The sequence below is a fragment of the Protobothrops mucrosquamatus genome, unplaced genomic scaffold (genome assembly GCF_001527695.2).
Source record: "Protobothrops mucrosquamatus isolate PMUCROS unplaced genomic scaffold, P.Mucros_1.0 scaffold620, whole genome shotgun sequence".
In the NCBI taxonomy this organism is placed as follows: Eukaryota; Metazoa; Chordata; class Lepidosauria; order Squamata; family Viperidae; genus Protobothrops; species Protobothrops mucrosquamatus.
The window spans coordinates 392,822-413,982 of NW_015386916.1; positions in this window are offsets into that span (position 1 = coordinate 392,822).

Genomic DNA, 21,161 nt, shown 5'->3' on the forward strand with positions numbered 1-21,161 from the left:
AAAAAAAAAAAAAAAGCATATGCCAAGTAATTGTTTTTTCCAGTTTAAAAAGCAGGCTGAATGCCATTGTCATTCTTTTTATGTATGGACAATATCAAGAATTTAGCCATTTATATAGTGCCAGAAGCTGGCAGTATAGTATAGTGAGCTTCATCAGCAAAAGATGTCAAAGTCTGAAAGATCTTTCAAAGATCTTAGAGCTTGAGTTATAACTGTGCAAAGATGATGCATTTGTTGAAATTTTTTTAGCTTAGCAGATTCTTTACTAATATGGATGTTAGTCCTCAGAGATAATGGGCTATTTTGGGGGGAAAAAAATCAGTATTTCTAATATACATTGCTGTGCTAAAGTGTTAAGCGATTGTGTAAAAATGCTGTAAATTAAGAATGCTTTCAGAAATAGAAGTGTTAATAGTTGATTTTTATCAATTAACAAAATGGAAAGTAAACGAAAAGAAGAGAAATCTAAATCAAATCAATATTTGATGTGATCTATTCTTACACTTGTGCAAAACAGAGATTTTGTAGGATTAGAGTCAGCTGTATGATTAACCAATTATACTAAGCAGGTGCTAATGATCATCAATTTCATATATAGCTTGAAAACAGACATTAACTGTACAGGAGGCTTAAAATTGGGTGAAGAACAAACTCTACTACTAAGGGGAGGTTGAGGAAGACAATCTCATGTCACAGGTCATACACCATGACAAATCTGAGCACAGGAACAAAACAAAAGGTACTACCTGAGCAAGGTCTTTCCCAGATGTACTGTTCAAGCTCTTTTGAAGAAGCACAAAGAAATGGGCAATGCTGATGCAGTGGTCAGCCATGGAAACTTAATACAGCAGATGAAAGATACATCATGCTTACTTCCCTTTGACATGAAAAGATGTCCAGCAGAGCCATCAGCACAGAACTGGCAGAAAACAGTGGGACCTAGGTACTGTCTGGAGAATTCTGGCCAGAAGTTGTCTTCGTGGAAGAAAGAATTACACCCAAAAAGCCAAACCTCCAACATGGAAACAAGACTAAGCAACTCAACTATGCACAAAAATATAAGAACTGAGGTGCAGAAAAATGGCAGCAAATATTTGGCTGTAGCAGGAGGCAGATTGTTAACCAAAGGCTGGAGAGTGGTACAATAGTAATGAATGTCTGCAATGAAGCATGGTGGAGATTCCTTGCAAGTTTGGGGCTGCATTTCTGCAAATGGAGTTGGAGATTTGGTCAGGATCAATGGTATCCTCAATGGTGAGAAATAAGGGCAGATAGTTATCCACCCTGACATACCGTAAGGGAGATGTGTGATTGGCCCCAAATTTATTCTGCAGCAAGACAATGGCCCCAAACATACAGCCCATGTCATTAAGAACTATCTTCAGCATCTTCAGTCCTGGAACTGATGGTTTGTCCCCCACAAAGCCCAGATCTCAACATCATGAGTCTGTTTGAGATTACATAAAAAGACAGACAGAAGGATTTGAGGCAGCCTACATCCACAGAAGATCTGTGGTTAGCTCTCCAAGATGTTTCAAACAAACTTAAAGGAACTTTACCGAGTTCTTTGAAAAATATGTGCAAGTGTATCTAGAGGAATTGATGCTGTTTTGAAGGCAAAGGGTGATCGCATCAAATATTTGATTTGATTTCTCTTCTGTTCATTTACTTTCCATTTTGTTAATTGATAAAAATAAACTATTAATACTTCTATTTCTGAAAGCTTTCTTAATTTACAGCATTTTTGCACAACTGCCTGACACTTTTGTACAGTACTGTGTGTGTGTGTGTGTGTGTGTGTGTGTGTGTTATGCATGCACCTATGTATATGTATAATTTAGGACACAGGAAGATTATATACTACATTTTTTCTAGAAATGTAGTATATTCTAAATCAATTTTTGGCTTTTATTTCAACCCAATGAGAAATGGGCATTAGGAAGTTTCAAGTGCTTCCATAAGATGACTCCTTTGAGGCAAATGCCCTTCTTTCCATTATCCTCTGGGTGATGTAGCACTGGGAAGATCTGTTCCACTCTGGTTGCATGGTGACGTTCTAGTGGATGGCTGGATTCAAACCCAATTCCATGGCTCAAATGAATGGAGGCAGTATCTGGGTCAGTGTACTCTGCTTCCAAAGGTTGTGGGGGTCGTCTGTGCAGGGTTGAAAGACATGAGAACAAGGTTGCCTCCCCCTTTCTGGGTGGACTCTCCCAGGAGAGGCTTTGTTCATCAGACAAAGGCATGGAGAACAGAATATAAGAAATAGAGAAGTAGATGGGGGGGGGGAGGAGCTTGCAGGCAGAGTTTGAAAAGACCTTACTACAATTGTTAAAGAAACAGATAAACAGACAAAATGGGGACACCACAGATGAGGACAAAAGAGAGGCTGGATTCTGGTAAGAGAACAACAACAAAAAATGAAAGGTCTCATTTCTGAAACTGAGCATTTTCAACATGTTAAAGAGGACTTAAGGACTTGCAATTTGAAAATGCTGAGCAGCTTGAGAATGCTAAAAGCTCCAAATAATTTAAAAAGCCTAATATTTTAAGGTGTGCAATTTGCCAGGGGCAGGAGAGTCTACCTTTTATATCTGTTTTCAAAATATTTAAACATCATGGCAGCATTTTGCCCAGCATTACCAATGCACAATTTAGATAAAAATACCACATTAGAGATTGAAAATAAATGGTTATGTGTTCCAGGATTTGTTCCATAGTAGTTTCACTGATTAGTGATAGCGTAAGAAAAATAACTTAAGAAGAAGATTATTTCCCTACACAAGCAAACTTGAGCTCTTGTAGCTAGACACACCTCATGTTTCAGGAAAAGGATAGATAGATAAAACCCATTTACAACACATACAGAAAATGCACAAATAAAACTTTTCCCTCTAAATGAGCTTAAAACATTCCCTACTGACAAGGGAAGGCAAAAGGGAACTCAATTCTCTTATTTTGTTGGCCAGACAAAATAAGAGTGGAGATATTTTCCTTTTGGTGGCTTATTTTAAGCAGAATTTCTAGCAGAATTTTAAAATTCTTTTCCCTTTGGACTAGAGACAATTAACAGTTACATTTACCTCACACACAAAGACAAGGAAAAGAGAACAGAAAAGGAAACAGAACTTAGTTTTACACATCCTGGTCATTCCCACTATAAATCTCAGTTAACTCAAATTAGGGAAGACACAAATCTTAAACATATCACGTGGTTGCAGAGAGAGAGAGACAGAGAGAGAGAGGGAGGGAGAGAGAGAGACAGAGAGAGAGAGAATCACTATTCCTACATTTTATTTTCCTTTTAAGTACCTTTATTTAGCCAAATTGGTTTCCCAGTAAAGCCCTGAGCAAAGCCCATTCTTTACAAATTTCCCTTTATCATTTTTTTTCTTTATACCGGCTAGGACGGGCACTTCACCTCTCATCCCAAGCCACCAACAAATCACTTAGAGGGGATCCAGACAGTTTTTGGACCAAAAAAAAGCAAGGGTCTGAGAGGACTCTGGTTCCCAACGCAGAGTAAGGGACCCTCCTAACCTGGGAACACACCGCCATCAGTTTGCAGACCAAAGATGACCTGCCATCCCCAACCAGCAGGTATGAGCACCTCCTTCCAATGGCTTTTCACAACTTTTCCTGAACAAGTTTACTAGCGTTCATATTTCTACTTTTACTCTTTGGACTTAGAGGAGTCTGGGAGGCTCTACCTGCTTTTTTCCAAGCAGCAACCATGAGCACCTCCTTCCCAGACCCAGGCTTTGCTTACAGGGCCTTGCCAGCTGGTTGCCCAAATCCAATTCTCTCATTCACTTTTCCATTCCATCTCACACAGCCTCTCCCTTTTCCCTAACAAAAGGTCCTGTGCTCTGGCCAAACCCCCATGCTTTCCAGGGTCTGCCACTTGAACAGATCCTTTCTGCAGTTAGGAAAGGCCAAAGACAGCAAAATCCAACTATGATTGGGAAAAGGGTCTTCTCTCACACACAGACATACACACATTTCTTTCTTTTTTTTTGAAACACATTTTATTGGTTTTTTAATTCTTAGAACAAAGTGCTCAGGACACACCGTGGTGTTGGGGTAATCAAACATCCAAAAATAAAACCATAAATAAATAACTCAACTCAATACATTCAATGTCCCCTCTGTCAATGCTACAAATACTGTATATTCTTGCTTTGACAATATGCAGAACTGTCTGGTATTTTTATAGTTAAACCAGGCAACAGGGAAAAAGGGAGGAGAATAAGGATAGCCCGGGAAAAAGAAACCGGAAGTAAATCACATCTTCCAAGTTAATTGGAAGATGTGAACCATGACCCCAAAATAAGGGGGGGGGGAATGCTTAGAATGTATATGTGTAACGGAAAAGAAGCAGCCAGATCTAAGCATTTCCACCATGCTGTACTGACGTCTCTGTAACCTTAATAAATGCTTTTAGGAAAAATATGCCTGAAAGTCCTTTTAAGTGTTTCATTAATCAGACACATGACACCCTCTCTATTTGTCTCAAATAGCATAATATGTTTAAGATGTTCCATTTCTAATTTAAATTTCTATAACTGCTAAACCTGTTTTAAAACTTTGTAAATTTACAATTACCATAATCAAATTTAACTTTAAATCGATAGGTTATCAATTCAGGTATCCCTTCCAGATATATTCTAATTCTTAATTTCTCACATCCCTCATTTTATCACAAGTCTCGTTTATTTCTTCTTCCACTATACAATACATATCCTAATTAAAATAAAATATTAATCTACCCTATACATATATAATCCATCAATCGATCAATCTCTTTAAGATAACTAAATAATATTAAACCTTAAATCATTTCAGTTCATTAAACAAGTCAAATTTCATCCAATTGATTATCATGCCTTATCACATCTATGTTATCAGACAAAAACATCATCTTACTAATTTAAAACACTCAATTAATTATTGAAACAATCCAAATCTAGAAAGCCACCATTTTTTCCATTCCAATACATAATAATTTTCATCAAAATAAACCTATTATTCCAAAAACTACATTCTTCTTACTTCTAACTCTGAATCTTAATCCTTAAAACAGTCCATAAATCAACAGTGCCTTTTAATCCATTACACATAATTTTAAATTTCTCTTTTCAGTCTTATTCTGGCCTTGTTTCTGTGCCAAGCAGGTTTCCATAACCAAGCTTCCCTTTCAGCCGATAGATCCCTCTTTATTGCTTGCAATGCCTTTTGGAACGATAGGAACCCCATCCTCTGCATTAGGCATCTATTTCTCTCATCCTTAAAGCTTCATTGCTTTAAAGTTTCAAGTCTCAATCTTTGATTCTTCTGATCCTCAAAGTTATAGATGGAATGTTTATAAGGTAAAATAAATTCCTCTTTGATCTCAGTTGTTTCCTCTTCTAGTATGTTTTGATTTATAGAATGGTCAGATGTAGTCTGAAAATCAGTTTGAAGGTTTGAAGTAAAACTTCTGGTTCTTAATTCTGTAGTAAACTCTTTCATTGTAGCACATATTTCTGCAGTAGCCTCATAGATCTTTTCCAATATAAGTTTGCAGTTTAATTGTGAATGAGATTTCTCCATTTTAATAGAAATTGAAGAGAGTCTCTTTTTTCTCTTTGTGGAGGCTGTATTTAATAAAGTTAAGCAGTATCCACCCCCACAATTCCCACAGCTGCATCAGCTTATCTTTTCTCTTCAAAAGTAATTTGAAGGTCAAGTCTATTCCATCTCCAAAGAATAACCAGAAGTTGCAGTATTAGGTTTTTGCCACTAGATGTCCTCAATAGATTAAAAAAATCTTTTCCAGACACCATTTCCCCCCTTTTTTCTATCTTTTAAAATAAAATGTGGAAAAAGAAATAATCTTCCAGCATAAAATGATAGTACAGCTCTTAGGAAAGAGTTTTTTCTGTACCCCAAAGCAAATGAGAATAAAGTATAGTCTTTGAAATTTTGTTATATTCTTTTGTTCAATGCCTTTCTTCCCAGACATATAGAAGCTGCTTTTTCAAGGCAGGGAAATAATTCGAACAAGGCTCTTACAGGCAAAAAAAAAAGCAGGATAGAGTGAAGAGAGGAGCAAGGGAAAAGCCTCACCCGGGTTCACCATGGTGGTTCTTAATGCTTAGATGTTCTTTGACTTGCGGTTGGAGCGGCTAGGTGATCGGCCATTTTACTGGCTGATCTTCTTCTCCGTCGGCCCTCAGAGTTGGCTCGGACAGTTGGAGGAGCTGCCACTCCTCCTCAGCCGAGCGAAGCCTCGTCGACGAAAGTCGCACCCTCCAGGGAGACTTTTGACCCGCATAAGGGTCTTCCGGCGAAGGGAAGCTAGCCGACGAGGAGACGAGTCTCTTCGTACTACTAGAGGCACCGCAATCCGGAACCGGAACTCATGCACACATTTCTCTTACTCCCCTGGGCCTTAAAGTTAAAATTTAGAGGTACTCACCTTCTTTCCAAAGCAGCCCTTGAGCTCAAACTCAAAACTCCTTTTACTACCCTTGCTCCAAATGGGCAGAGCCTGGGAAACCCATCCATAGACACAAGGGGTCTGCTGCCGGCAAGATGGGGCTTACCAGTCTCAGTCCATTGGAGAGCTTAGCTTGGAGTCTCATCCTGAGTGCCAAATTGTTGAAAGAAAAATCTTCATCAGGATCCAGTCCAAGCCTGGAATAAACAACTTTAGAAAGAAGGTTGTAGTTTATTGAAGAGGAGAACCAGACAGAAAGATGGCTCTGGAAAAACTGACCACATGTAGCAGGGAGTGGTGGGCTTTTATACCTTCTTGAGCTTTTGTTTGGAGTTGTTCCGTGGCATGAACTTTGACCTGAGTCTGAGTGTGCCTTTCTGGTATTCTGATGGTGGTGGGTAAATCCTATTATATCCCAAAGGTCATATCCTGCTTCCCTGGGGCTGTGGCTGATGACTGTTAGATTTTTGGTGTGAGGGACTGTTGATTCTAGGGATCTTTATCTTTCTAATCCAAGCTTCCTGGCTCCAATCTTTCTGACAAGATTATCACATCTGCATTTCTGCAGACCTGGTTTCTGTTTGGGGTAGAGAGTTTCGGGGGGGGGGGGATTGGTTTCTGCCTTTAAGATCCTTTGGGGAAATATATTCTGCCTTTTTAATATTTCCCAAAATATTTCTTACTCTGGATTCTTCCCACAGTTTGAAGTGGGGTGCCAGAGCAATTATGCCTCCGTCTTCAATATTTTTATAAAAATATTATTTACCAGATTTTCAGATGATACAAAATTGAAGGGAACACTGTACCTAATAAACTAGAAGACAGAAATAAATTTCAAAATAATATTTGAGAAATAGGCTGACAGTAACAGAATAAAATTCCACAGAGACTTGTCCAGAATCTTGAAAGGTTGGATTCGATGGCCCAAATGTCCCCCTCCATCTCTGTGGTGCCATGAAGAAAATCTCACTGACATTCCTTTCAGATAACATCCCTCAAAGTAAGGATGCTTGAATGCCCATCTGAGAAAGAGGAGTTTACTTCTTTATCTAGTGAGGATTTTCAAAAACATTTTAAATAACATCTCTATGACTAATTTTTTGGCAAGTTAGCTAGCTGCAATCAGTCAGGACAAACTGCCATCTTAGCTATTCTTGTGACCTAGCAGTTCTGAGCATTTATTGTTTCCTGTAGCCAGAACACTTAAGCATGTTAAATTTTGCTGTAATTGAACAATGGAATAATTGCATTTTTTGAATTTTTTTTCAGTCAAAATGCAGCTAAATCAGAATGTTTGGCATTTTTTCTGATCTCAAATAAATTTTCATTTATTGATTTTTTTATATTCAGAGTTATGACACCACACTAATGCTAATTTCAGTAGGAAAATGAAGTTAGCCCTGCTATATTTTCCATATACCCCAAGTGGGGAATATGAGATGAAAAAAACATGATGCAAATTTAAACATTTACAAAGTATGGAGGAAATGTAGATTTGTAATGTAATCAGGTCAAAACAATCTTCTTGTAAACAAAAGGATTTAGCCTTCAAAGTACAGCAAATATTTGCAGACATAGACATAGTGAAAAGTGTCTTTCTCAAATAGAGGCAATGAAAGAACTGAGGCGCAGCTAATTAAAATGGCACATCAAGGCATAAAGAGACAATATAATGGTAAAGAAGCAATGGAAAATAGACTTGTTTTCAATAAACGTGGAGGCCATCTTAATGTAATGTAACTATTCAGTGCAAAGATTGTGATATACAATTAAAGCCAGCATTTTATGGAAATGTTGCTTTCCATGAAATTGCAAATTTCTGAGTATTCAGCTTGCTTGCAAAGACAATGCTATGGACATTGATACAGTAAGGTGATATTTAGAAAGCGTGTTTGCATAAACCAGTTTAGCCTAATCAGCACTGATATATTTCTTTTTTCGTAAAAGCTAACTTAATCCTGCATTCTCTCTCTCTCTCTCTCTCTCTCTCTCTCTCTCTCACACACACACACACACACACACACACAGAGAGAGAGAGAGAGAGAGAGAGAGAGAGAGAGAGAGAGAGAGAGAGAGAGAGAGAGAGAGAAGCTACCATTTAAGAATATATCTGGTGAGTGTCAAAGCCACTGTCCTAGACAAAAGGAATATATCAGTAAGATGGCACCCAAAGATGAGATGCTGAGAGAATGCTTGACACAGGAGAATGCAGACACAGGAGACACAGGAGAAAGATCAAGCACAGGAAGTGCCATGGCAAGATCCAAAGTGCCATGACAAGATCCAAAGTGCCAACTATGCGGAAAGGCTTCAGAGACAGTCCAACACATAGCAGCAGGGAGTAAGATGCAGCAGGAACAGCATACACTGAATGGCATTGTGTACAGGAACCTCTGCACAGAATATGGGCTGCACCCTCCTACATCCACATGGAAAATCCCACAGAAGGTTGTGTAGAATGTGGACTTCCAAATGCATACAGAAAGGCAGGTACTAGCCAAAGGCCAAACTAGTCCCAGTGGCAGTAGGATCCTGAAGGCTGTGATTCCTAAGCTGAGAGAATGGCTCCAGCAGATCCCATGAATAACATGAGCTCTCTGTTCAGAAGAAAACAGTGTTAGAAACAGCTAAGACACTGCACAGAACATTCAAACTCCCAGGCCTCTGATAGAGGGCCTGTGATTGAGGAAAACATACCACCCATAGGGCTGAGAAGGTTTTTTTTTTAAAAAAACAATAATCAGTTTTATGTTGCAAAACCAGGCTGCATATTTGTTTCATAGCAGCTACCATTTAAGAATGCTTACAGTAGAACAGAACGTTTTAATCTAAAAAAAGTCCACAACTAAAAAAAGTCAGTTCATATCTTGATATAAAACCAACTGATATAAAACCAATTTTAGTAAAGAGTAATTGCAATACAACCTTTCAAATTGTTTTTCATTTCACACTACATTCAAGGCACTCATGAACTTACACTCTCATCAGAAGGTATATTTCTATATCAGCTGACACACTGCAATTAGAGTTTTAATTTTTGTAATTAGCTTAGACTCCAGATAGCCATCACTTTGGGGAATAGATATTTCTCAACAGGACTGAAAAGATACATATTTAATTGTCAATTATGTCTCTTAGGATCTGAAGAGATTCAGAATTGAAATGGCCAATTTGAAGCTTGTAAATTCCTCCTGATTTGGTGGCAGCAGGAGAAAAGAGGTATCAGGGTTTGCTATTTTCAATATTTAAGCAAATCTGCTCATTTCAGACCTGCTAATAAAAAGTTTATAAAACTCATTCTCACCCATTTTGATGAAAGTGTTAGAGCATGGGGATGTCTGAGGAAGAATGATGAATAGAAGATGGCTACACTGAGTGAAAAATCAAATCTTCATGATTTCTCTCCCAACAAGGATTGGGATCACTCACAAGTGCTCCAGACAGAGGATCCTTTTGAAGAGACTGCCTAATAGTAATGTCTTGGGCCCATATTGTGGGAATGATGATGAGGGAGGTGCTATACTGATTGTACCGCATGCTGGGAGATGAGATATTGCTATCTTTGCCTAACTTGCCATCAGCACCTTTATGAACATAGGGTTCACATACTTCCTTTCTTATCTTTGGGAATTGCTTGTTAACTGTTTTTCAGACATTAAGAACTTTCATAACAGCAAGCTTTACTACAGTGGGTGAGTTTCTTGCAATCTCCAGCAAACTAAGTTTTATACAAGTATAAGGACCGTAAAAAAAGCCTCTTTTTGATTCTGAAAAATTATAAATGGACTAAAGTCCAGACAGATTTGAAATAAGATTTTGAAAATTATAAGAATCCTTCCTATGGGAAAAGGCTGATGTTTTGAATACTTAAAAATGCATGATAAGATAAAATTTTGAAAGTAAGATACTAGAGGGAACGAGAAGGAATTAAGGATTAAATTTACTAATACAGTATGGAGCAAGCTACGTTAACATTAGACTATTGAAAGATACTGGGGGATAGTCTTGCCCAGTTATCTGAGGATGAGTTGAACCTGTTAGATCTGAAGAAGTCGACAGGGTCTTTAAGACTCTGAGCTCAGCCACCTGCTCTTTAAATCCTTCCTGGTTTGTTAAAGTGGCCCAGGAAGAGGGTTTTAACCATGGTTAATTGTTCTTTAAGTGAGGTGGTTGTTCCCTTGCCTCTTAAGGCCCTCCTCAAGTCACCACTGGATCCCATCATACTGGATAATTTTTATCCAGTATCTAACTTCCCTTATGGGGGAAGTTGATTTAGACCAGGGCTTTTCAACCTTTTCACAGATTGTACCACTTTTAGGACATGACAATATTAGCAAGGTGTCAAAAACTTGATGACTGAAAAAAAAAGGGGTGGGATTTTGGGTTTTACTGATTAGATTCATTTGTTGTTATAGAAATGGCGAGTTTATACTATTATGGAAAAGTAAAAAGTTGAGGTTCAATGTTAATGCTTCATTCTATTGCAACAGAGGAAGTCAGGAGTCAATACCTTTTCTTTTTCCCTTCTCTCCTTCACTTTCCCCCCCTTCTTCTTCCCCACTGTGTCCTACTATTTGCTTTTGTGTTTTTGTGTTTTATTCCATATTCTAATAAAATGTTACAAACCATAAAAAAAAACAAAAAGTACCGTTTTAATTTTTTTGGTGGCGGTTCCTTTGCTCTCAGGCCACGCAGAGGACCCCTGGTGGTGCAGGCTGCCCAGAACTCTGGGCAGTGGAGGGCAAGTGCCCAGCCCAGCCTTCCCCAAGGGGGTCCCTGGCTGCGTTTACCTTCTCTTCGAGGCTGCTGCTGCTGCTTGGCTCGTTTTCCTTGGCCAGGTTGCTCATAGTGTGTGCAGGAGGGCAAAATGTGTGGGTCAGAGGGAGGCCCACTCCCTCTCCATGCAAGGAGACCTGGCTTTGTAACCAAAGCATCCTCAGCGATAGGATGGCAGACCACCAGGAAGGGGACAAGGAGATGGCAAAAGGGCAGCAGGGCTGGTCATGGCCAAGTGGTAAGGCAGGACTTCCCTCAGACCCTCCGTCCCTCTCATTATAATCTCCTTCCTTCTTTCCTTCCTTCCTTCCTTCCTTCCTTCCTTCCTTCCTTCCTTCCTTCCCCTTTTTCTTCTTTTTTCTTCCCTCTTCATTCTCCTTTCCTTTTTCTTCCTTTCTCCTCTTTCCTTCTTTTTTCCTTCCTTGCTCTCTTCCCCTCTTTCCTTCTTTTTCTTTTTCTTTGTCTTTCCTCTTTCCCTTTCTCCATTCCTGTCTCTTCTTGGATGCTCAAATGCAAAAGGGGAAACATTTCTCGATGCCTCCATGCCTTGTGATCAAATGCCATTTTTGATAGTAGTTTGTGGCCACTTAAAAGACTGAGAACAAACCAGGCTCAGTTTATCCCATGCTTGCATTTGGTGGGGGCATCTATAGACAACAGTGCAGCAAAACTGTCAAAATGGTGGCTGTGATAGTTGATCAGAGCTCCTCCGTTTTTTATGTGCAACAACTTTAGTGTTTATGAACAGAGGTAGCTTAGTTGCTTTTCTATTAATACATAATCCTTAAAAGGGCTCTCTTGCAGGGACCCTGCTTGGTCTAATTCAGACTGGAAATATAACAAAGGAAAATATTTTTCCCCACTCTGCTTTGTCCTGTTTTCCCCACTGGAAATGGCTGTTTGCAACACACAAGGAGGAGATACTTTCCTAAGAGCTCACAATTCAAGAATACCAATGTTAACTTGGATTGCCAACAAAGTTCTGTCTGTGACAAAAAAGAACACAAAATTGCTTTCTCTTTCAAAGTGGGGCATTTCCAACCAAGTTGATCTCCTTCCTTCCTTCCTTCCTTCCTTCCTTCCTTCCTTCCTTCCTTCCTTCCTTCCTTCCTTCCTTCCTTCCTTCCTTCCTTCCTTCTTTCTTCCCCTGTTTTTTTTCAACTGCCAGAGGCTCCGGGTAGAGGTGGCAGCAGGTAGGCAATGGTGGGCAGAGGCTTCACATTTTGACCCCTCCCCCATTGTTACCTCTGCGTGGCTCTCAGCTCACCTCTCCCAGACCTGCACACACACGTGTGTGTGTGTGTGTGTGTGTGCAAGCGGGTGGGTGGGTGGATGGGGGAGGATCTCACCCCTTGCAACCCCACACCCTCAACAGAGACCTTCTGTGATGGCAGGCTGCAAACTAATGAAAGCTGTTTTTTTGGAATACTTGTTTCTTTTTCTCAATGTGCTGCTGATTGCATCGTGCACCCCCAGCCCCTTGGAAGGCTGCAAGAAGCTCCCATCACAGCTTCTCTTACCTCTCCTGTTCTTTTCCTGCCCAATATCACAGTGTTGGGCTGCAAGGAGTGAGAACCCCCCCATGTGTGTGCGCACGTGTGCACACACACACATGTGCACGGGTCTGGGAAAGGCGAGTTGAGAGCAGAAGCAACAACAGGGGGAAGGGGTCAAAATATGAAGTCTCCTGCCCGGATCCTGTGGCAGCTAAAAAAAATAAATCTGAGAAGCGCTCAGAAGGCAGTCCCTTTCCCAGCTTGCTACTTCCTTCCTGATTTAGAAGACAATTCCATACATCTTCAAAGGACCTTGAAAGGTGCGGAATATCAGGATCCTTTTCAGTCAGGATTCAGACCTGGATATGGGATAGAAATGGCATTGGTTGTGCTTTTAGTTAACATCCAGTAAGGGTGAGATGGGGATTGTCTATCTATCCTTGTGCTACTTCAACTCTCAGTGGCTTTCAATGCCACTGATCAGGGCATCCTTCTGGCTCGCTTAGCAGGCATGGGTGGCACAGTTTAGTGCTGGTTCACCTCCTTTCTTCAGGATCAATTCCAGTTGGTGGTTACTGGGAAAGAGAGTCCCACCCTTGGGCCCAGACTATGGAAATGATATGGAAGGAGGTGCTATACTGAATGTACATATGAAATCTGTTTATGTTTTACCAAACCAAAAATGTTTTGATGTTTTACCAAACCTGAATAACTTTCTTATACTGGATTTACCAAACAGACCTGTTAAAGTTGTGAAGAATTTTGTGAGAAGGAACAAGAAAGTAAAAATAAGAAGAAATAAAGTTCCAGGACTTTATTTGATGGGATTAAGGATTAACATTATTAAAGGTACAAAGAAAGAATATAGAGTTGGTTTATTTGGTTAAGATTAAAATAAAGATTAAAATCTGGAAAACCTTAATGGACTTTTGGACTGAGCAAGACCAAATGACAAGGCTTTTAAAGATTTATTTATAGGTAAGAAATTAGTTATGAGAAGAAGAGATTTGATGTAATTTAAGAGAAGATGATGATACTAAAATTGTTTATACTTGTTATTATAAATGGGGAAGTAATTTCTTTATATATCTTTTTATTTCCCTCTTCTGATAAATTCTCAACATGAATACTTTGTACCCTGCATTCATCACTTGAAAATCAAAATGTATTTTGTGATTTAATGCTTGCAAATTAGAAATACCAGATATGGCCTGAAAAATTTCATACAACCAGAGCAGCAAAGAAGTGTATCTCCTTGCTGCCATGTGTTGGTTGTCCAGATCTTTGCAGCCCAATAACCAATAGGATGACAACATCAGCTGATTCTATTCTAAGCAAGTCCATGGCTTCAGGGATGAAGTGATCAATAAGGAAAGTAAAAAAAAAAACCACATCATACTTTTTTGGGGAGACACTTTTTTCCAAAGTGGATACAAGAACTGCTCCTCCCATAATTAATGAAATACATGTTTAAGATATCATTCCTTTGTCTCTCAGTTGGGAACACAATGAAGGGCATTTACTTCTAAGCTGGCAGATCACACTCTGACCCCAATAAGATATTCAGAAATCCAAATGTCCTTAAGAGGTTGTGTTGGAGAATGGACAACAAGGTGGGTTTTAAAGGTACTGACGATTCTCAATTTTATAACTTTCCTTCACAATCTCCTATATCATAAAAATGTAGCTAGGCTTAAGAGCTCATCTATCTTTATTTTTATTTATTTATGTTTTGGTACAGCCTGATTCCAGAGTGACTCTAGATTGTTCACAATACAAAAAGCAAAATACAAATATAACAAATTAAATAAGAATACAGGATTGTAATAATTTATAAATTATTCTCCACTTTTACTTCCACAGAAGAGAAAAAGTAAGCAAAAAAGAGCCAGACACCTGAAAAAAATATAGAGATGAATTTCCACTTTTCCAAGATTTGGGATTATTGAAAATCTCTCATACCAGAACACTTAGCTTTAGTTTTAGAATTGCTCAGCTCATGTTATCAGTTTTAAATGTATCCACATCCTCTTTCAAAATGGGCCAAGTCCTGACAAAATGTATCTCTATGCCCACTATAAACACATTAGTTTTTGCTACTGAATGCCACTCATGTGTCAATTTTTCATTCTAGAAAATTCTGATTGCTCCAGAATAGCAAGGATCAAGAACCTCAAGGAAATATGTCATAATTTCCCTGTCCGTTTTTAATATAATGTATGCACAATAGTGTAGTTCCACAATAGAAAACAAATGCCACCAATCCCCAGTCAGTAATCAACAGTAATAACAAGCAATGGTCATTACTCCATTATTCAGCTTACTCAAAGTTCTGTTGCAACACTGAATCTTAATAACTGAATGCAGGATGCTGAATCTTAATAACTGAATGCAGGATAGTGATAATACCTTCTGAACAAAATAAAATTTAGAAAATTGGCTTTCTTTCATGAGATTTGAGAAAGGCAAAAATTCCAGATACTTGAGCCACTTTGTAATAAATTAGTAAAACATCAGTTTCAACAAAGTTGTTATGAATGAAAATCTTGAATGTGATTTTTGGTATGGTATTGTCCCTCTTAGTTATGCAACATTAACATTCCAATGGGTATTTTCATATATTGTTTTAAAGAAATTTACTTTTCTTAGTTTTTTCAAGGTAGAAATATATTTGCAATCATTTTCTCCATCGTTTCTGTCCTCTAACTGACAAAATGTATGAAAACATTAATATAACAAAGGACTGAGCTTTTCAAATTTAAACATATTAGTTTTTACTTTCTTAAATTCCCATACCTTGAGAATGAGCAATTCTGACAGTTGTATTTTGCTCTATTTACATATATTCCAGTAAACTATTTTTTAAAATTCCAAATGAAATTCTTTGCTATCATCTGTATAAACCAGTTCAGCAAGTGTGGCTATATTAAACATAAAAAGATCATATGTTTTATCTATCAACCATCTGGTGAGGAACAATAGAAAAAAGCAGTGGCAGCTCTCACTGAGCAGCAGAGACATTTGAATGAACAACAGTTCAAATCTGGGCCTTCAAGAATAAAGTGTCCTTTAAGGGATTTCAATATTTTTTTAAAGTGCAGTTGTTAAGATTATTTATTTATTTAATGCTCCCAATTGTTGGAGTCTCATAGCAATTTACTACAGGTAGTCCTCAAGTTACAACCATTCATTTAGTGACTGGTATTACAATGGCACTGAAAAATGTGACTTATGATTTATGATCTGTCCTTGCACTTACAGCCCCACAGTCAAAAATTGGACCCTTGGCAACAGGCATGTATTTTCAATGGTTACTGTGTCCTGGGATCACATGATCACTATTTGTGACTTTTCCCAGCTGACTTGCCACAAGCAAAGTCAAGAGGGAAGCCAGATTTGCTTAATTAACTACAGTGATTCAGTTAACAACCATGGCAAAAAAAGGTCATAAAATCAAGTGCGACTCCCTTAACAACACATTGTTCAGCAATGAAAATGCTGATCCCAGTTGTGGTTGTAAGTTGAGAACTATCTTGTATCTTAGAGATACTAAACAAAATCCATTCTTGATTTAGCCATCCCTTATTGTCTTATTGCTGTTGTTTCCCATACAACTTTGTGCCTGGCTTTCATATTTGGCCAACATTTTGATTCTCCAAAGGAACTCTCTTGCTCCCCAACTCCATCCCATCTTCTTGGACTATTGGAAATTTGTGGTATCTTTACTAATTGGCTTTTCCCTCTGAGCTTTCTTTATTGTGGGAATGAGTAGCCCTTAGATATTTTGAGGAGCACTGACTTCTTTATTTTTTATTTCACTGTCTTTTTATACTGCTTCTACCAGTTTTGTAAAGTTCCTTCTTCTGAAGTGAAATATAATAGTGGTTGGCTTCTGTAAGTTTGCTATTCATATATAAATTAAATCTAACTGCACTTCAAGCAACCACCAAATTTTGCATGAGGTACTGCCTGAGCCCAATTCTGGGTTATTTCCATTTTACCAGGGGTCAGCACTGGATACGGCCCACCATCTGAAATCATAGAAATATGTTCACCAAGCCAGCAAGAGAGAGAGGGTGAGGACACTTTCTATCTACTCAAGCAGCCATTTTAGCATAGACTTCATCTGTCACTTCAAAATGAGTGGAGCAACAGGACCCTGAAATGGTAGCAGTGGCCTGGCCTCTGTCCCCTATTCAGAAGACGGTTGCCAATCCCTGCATTAGAGCTACCATAGCTGAGCTGTCTTGGCTGACCAAATCTTTGCAGCCCAGGAACAATGACCCTAACTTCCAGAAGCAGTGAATCTGTGGTATCTTTATTTAGGATTTATTTAAGTTTTGTTATTTCTAATCATTTTTATCTAGTTCATCCAGTTTGACAGAAGGGATTGAATATTATTGTATGATTCTCTTTCAGATATGTGTTTCCTTCATCTTTTGTGATCAGCTGAACTTGATCACCCACAAGGATTTGGCAGATTTGATTACAGCTACAGCTGTCTGTTTCTGGCCTGTTTCTGCCATATCTTCACTTGGCAATCAAAAACGTCCTCTCACATATTTCCTAGACCAGACTCAGGCAATCTGTGCTGTCTGGATTATCTGGCTTTCAGCTCCTATCAGTTCAGGAAAGTGTCCATCATGACAGATCTTCAGCCCCAAAGAAGATGGTAGAATACATCGTTAGCCCCTTAAAAGAAAAAGAAAAAGGAATGATCATTACAGGACAGAACAACAGAAAGGAACACTTCAAAGAGTGTCTTTATTGATTCAGATTCTACTTATTCCCTGCCTTCCAAGATGCAAATGTTATGTATATGTGTATGTGTATATATGTGTATGTATATATGTGTGCATATATGTAAATGTGTGTGTATATGTGCATATACCTCTGTGTGCATGTGCATGCACATGTTATATTGCCTTCAAGACAGTTTTTGACTCCTGGTGATTGCCTGGACAAATCCCTGTAATTTTCCTGGCAAGGTTTTTCAGAAATGGTTCACTGACAATTAAGCAGGTTATAGAAATGGCTAGTGGTTATAACTACAAAGTTGATATTATAACTTTACTATGTATCTTATTCCAGTGAAAAAGGTTGGAAGTCACTACTTTTTTTTCTTTTTTCCCCTTCCCTCACTTTATTTTTTCCTTTCCCATTTTCCCATTGTCTTTATTCCTATTTGTATATAGATAGATGATATAGACAGTACTTTTTTTGTAAAAAAAAAAAAAAAAAAAAAGGTGCCGGAACTCACACACGTCATACAACCCGCCTTGCCTACCCTACAAGGTTCCATCCAAAAAAGGTGCCGGAACTCCGTTCTGGCCGTTGTATGACAAAAAAAGCCCTGGATAAAGATATAGGTATAGGTATAAATACACAAATAGGAATAAAGACAATGGGAAAATGGGAAAGGAAACAGAGGGGATAAAGTGAGGGAAGGGGAATACATATATATTGCTGTTACTTCCTTCCTAGGGCTGAGAGAAAAGGACCCAAGGTCACCCAGCCATCTTTGTATCTAAGGCATGTCTAAAAGTCATAAAGTCCATATTCTCCTAGTTTCTAACTAAGCATCTAGTACATTGTTGATCTTGACTAACTATAGGATAGGAGGAAACACTGATAATGCAGATGTGAGAATGGACCTGTAAGGTATCTCTTGTAAAACCAAGTACTGGAAGAGGAAATAGAGAATAGCAAAGTGTAGGTACACCTCCCACTCCAAAGTGCCAAGGATTAATTAATGCAGTTTTAAGAGAATAAATCCACAGAGCTAGATGATTGCCTCTACAAATGAGGACTTTTGCCCTCTCGGATTCTCCTTACTGTCATCAATACTTTCTTGGTAAAGGTAAAACATGCATGTATGAACACAGCATTATTACTCTGTCATGAACTTCCTTTTCTGTAAGAGCAGAAAGATAATTCAGGAGGTACCTCAGGGCAAACGTCTGCAAACCAGAGTAGCTGGTGGGAGAAAGAGAAAACTGCATGCAGACAGTATGTCTGAATGTAGTCTTCCCTTGTGGAAGGGCTGGTATGCCTTTGGGGTAGGAGACCTGTAGGTTATACCAACCATCTTGCCACATCTGATAGCCCTGAAAGCCTTAGAGAGGGTATTTCTCATCCTTTTCCATGGAAACTTCAATGGACCTGCAGTTTAATGCAAAAGGTGTGTAATTAACATTCTCCTCTGGGAGCATTTAGTTAGGCATTGATTATTCTACCCAGCTTTGCCTAAAGCCTTTTTTTCTGAATTTTCTTTTAGCAATTTGGAGTTATTCCCATTTGAGCTAGCTCCAAGGACACTCATGTAAGGAGAATTCTTATTCTTTATTTGTTATTTGTAAACTACTAACTATAACAAATCTGTACTGGCACCGCTTTTTCTTCCTTAGAAATGTTGTTCTGGTCTGTATCAGTTCATTTGTGTTTTTTTTTTAAATCTGATTATTGTAATGCATTGGATGAAAGTTGTAGATTTTTTGCAGACTTGTAAATTGCTCACTGTGGCTAAGTCAGCATGACTGAAAAACATGGGCTGTGAAATGTATGTGAATAGGTAGTAGTCATGAATCCCTCTCTCCAAAGATTCAGATAATGTATGTTGGTGCTTGGTTTGTCTATTTCAGTCCTGTGTGTCAGTGGTTGTCTACAGACTCCATCACTGTGAACTGCAGTTCTGGAGCTCCACAAAGCAAAAGAGAAGACAATTATAGCTTTCTTTCTTTTTGTTCTTCTCATACTCATAGAGGCTCTATATTGGATGCAAAACTAAAGTAATATCCCACCACCACACCTTTTAATTATAATTAAGAAAATGAGTTCTTATTAGACAGAAAACTTTCTCCTCATATTAACAGATCTGATGTTTCTGTAGAATGTCAAATAGGCACAACATGTAGTAAAAACACAGAGAGTAGATGTTAGCAATTCTTCTTTCTGTGGGGAATAGGAGATAAAGGGTTTTCGTTGCTCCATTGAATGGTGTTGTTTGCAATTTCTGATTGGTTGATTGGAGGGGGCTCTGATTTTCTTCTTATGTTCCCTGCTTGTTCCCAGGATTCCAAGAATGGCAGGAGTGAAAATCACATACTGTAGTTGGCTTCAAACAGAGGTATTGGGGTGTGGAAACAGTGCCACATGGAAGTGTTTGAAATTGATGCAAAATATATGTACTCATTGATTGTAGCATATCCCAATTTTACTCCAATTTCTGTTTCTTTGGTCAGACCTTAACAACTAGCCCCCCCCCCCGCTTTTCTGAATTTCTGAATTTTAAATTGCTCTTCCAAATATCCCCCAGTTTTTTCCTATACTGCAATAAATACCCAGGCCATTTTCTTTGATTCTAATAAACTGAATTGTAGTGGCTCAATGGTGGTTGGGGAAAAAGTTCTTTCTATGCTGAGCCATCTGTTTTTATTTGTACATCTCTGCTCTTTTACTATTACCTGAAAACACATGAGGACAAGATATAGAAGCAATTTTACTGAAGAAGACTAGTTCACTAATAAAATGTCTTGTCTGTTACTCAGGTACTGCTGATTAATGGCTCAGATATCCTGCCTCTTACAATAGCACACCTACTGATTGTAACAATGGTTCTGCTAAGTGAGCTGGGGAAAATGAAGTGTGGATGAGTGGATGACACAGTTGACAACCACAAGCTTTGGATGTGAAGTGGTTAGGAATGTAGGACTCGGGCTGTTTTAAGACTATGTAGGGAATGCACATTTGAAATTTTCAGCTCTGAAATAGAGCAGGGTAAGATGATGATGATGATGATCATAATGATGATGATGATATCACTAAAATAAAGATAACCACATGATTGCAAAATGTTTCATTGTTAACCAGTGGATGTCTGGTAACAATGATGAAATGATTAAAAATGATGAAAAATCATAAGCTCAATTCAGAAAAAAATAAGATGTGTGTATTTAGTATCTCTGGGGGACTAGTTTTAGCATACTGGAATTGGCAAAAAGGAAAGAAAATGAGTTGGTTTTTCTTTGTAAGATAGAAAAGATAAACCAAAACGATATGTCATGTGGCAACATTAAACAAGTTTACTCAGAATTAAATTTCTCAGATCCCAACTAAACCTGCATATGACCACTTTTAGCATTGCATTTTAGCATTTTATCCAGAAATGTGCTATAAACCTATTATATTGCAATATGTAGAAAGGATGAAAGATTGGCATCACATAAACTGCATGTGATCAGAACAGGTTGCTGAATTCAGAAAGATTTTTTATATATATAAAATGATGTATCATTGGTATTTGTCACCAGAAAAACTGTCTAAAATATATACTGTAAAAGTATTTTAAATTTATGCTGGGAATGTGAACAAGAGGAGACTTTTTATCATGCTTGGTAGATGTATAAAAA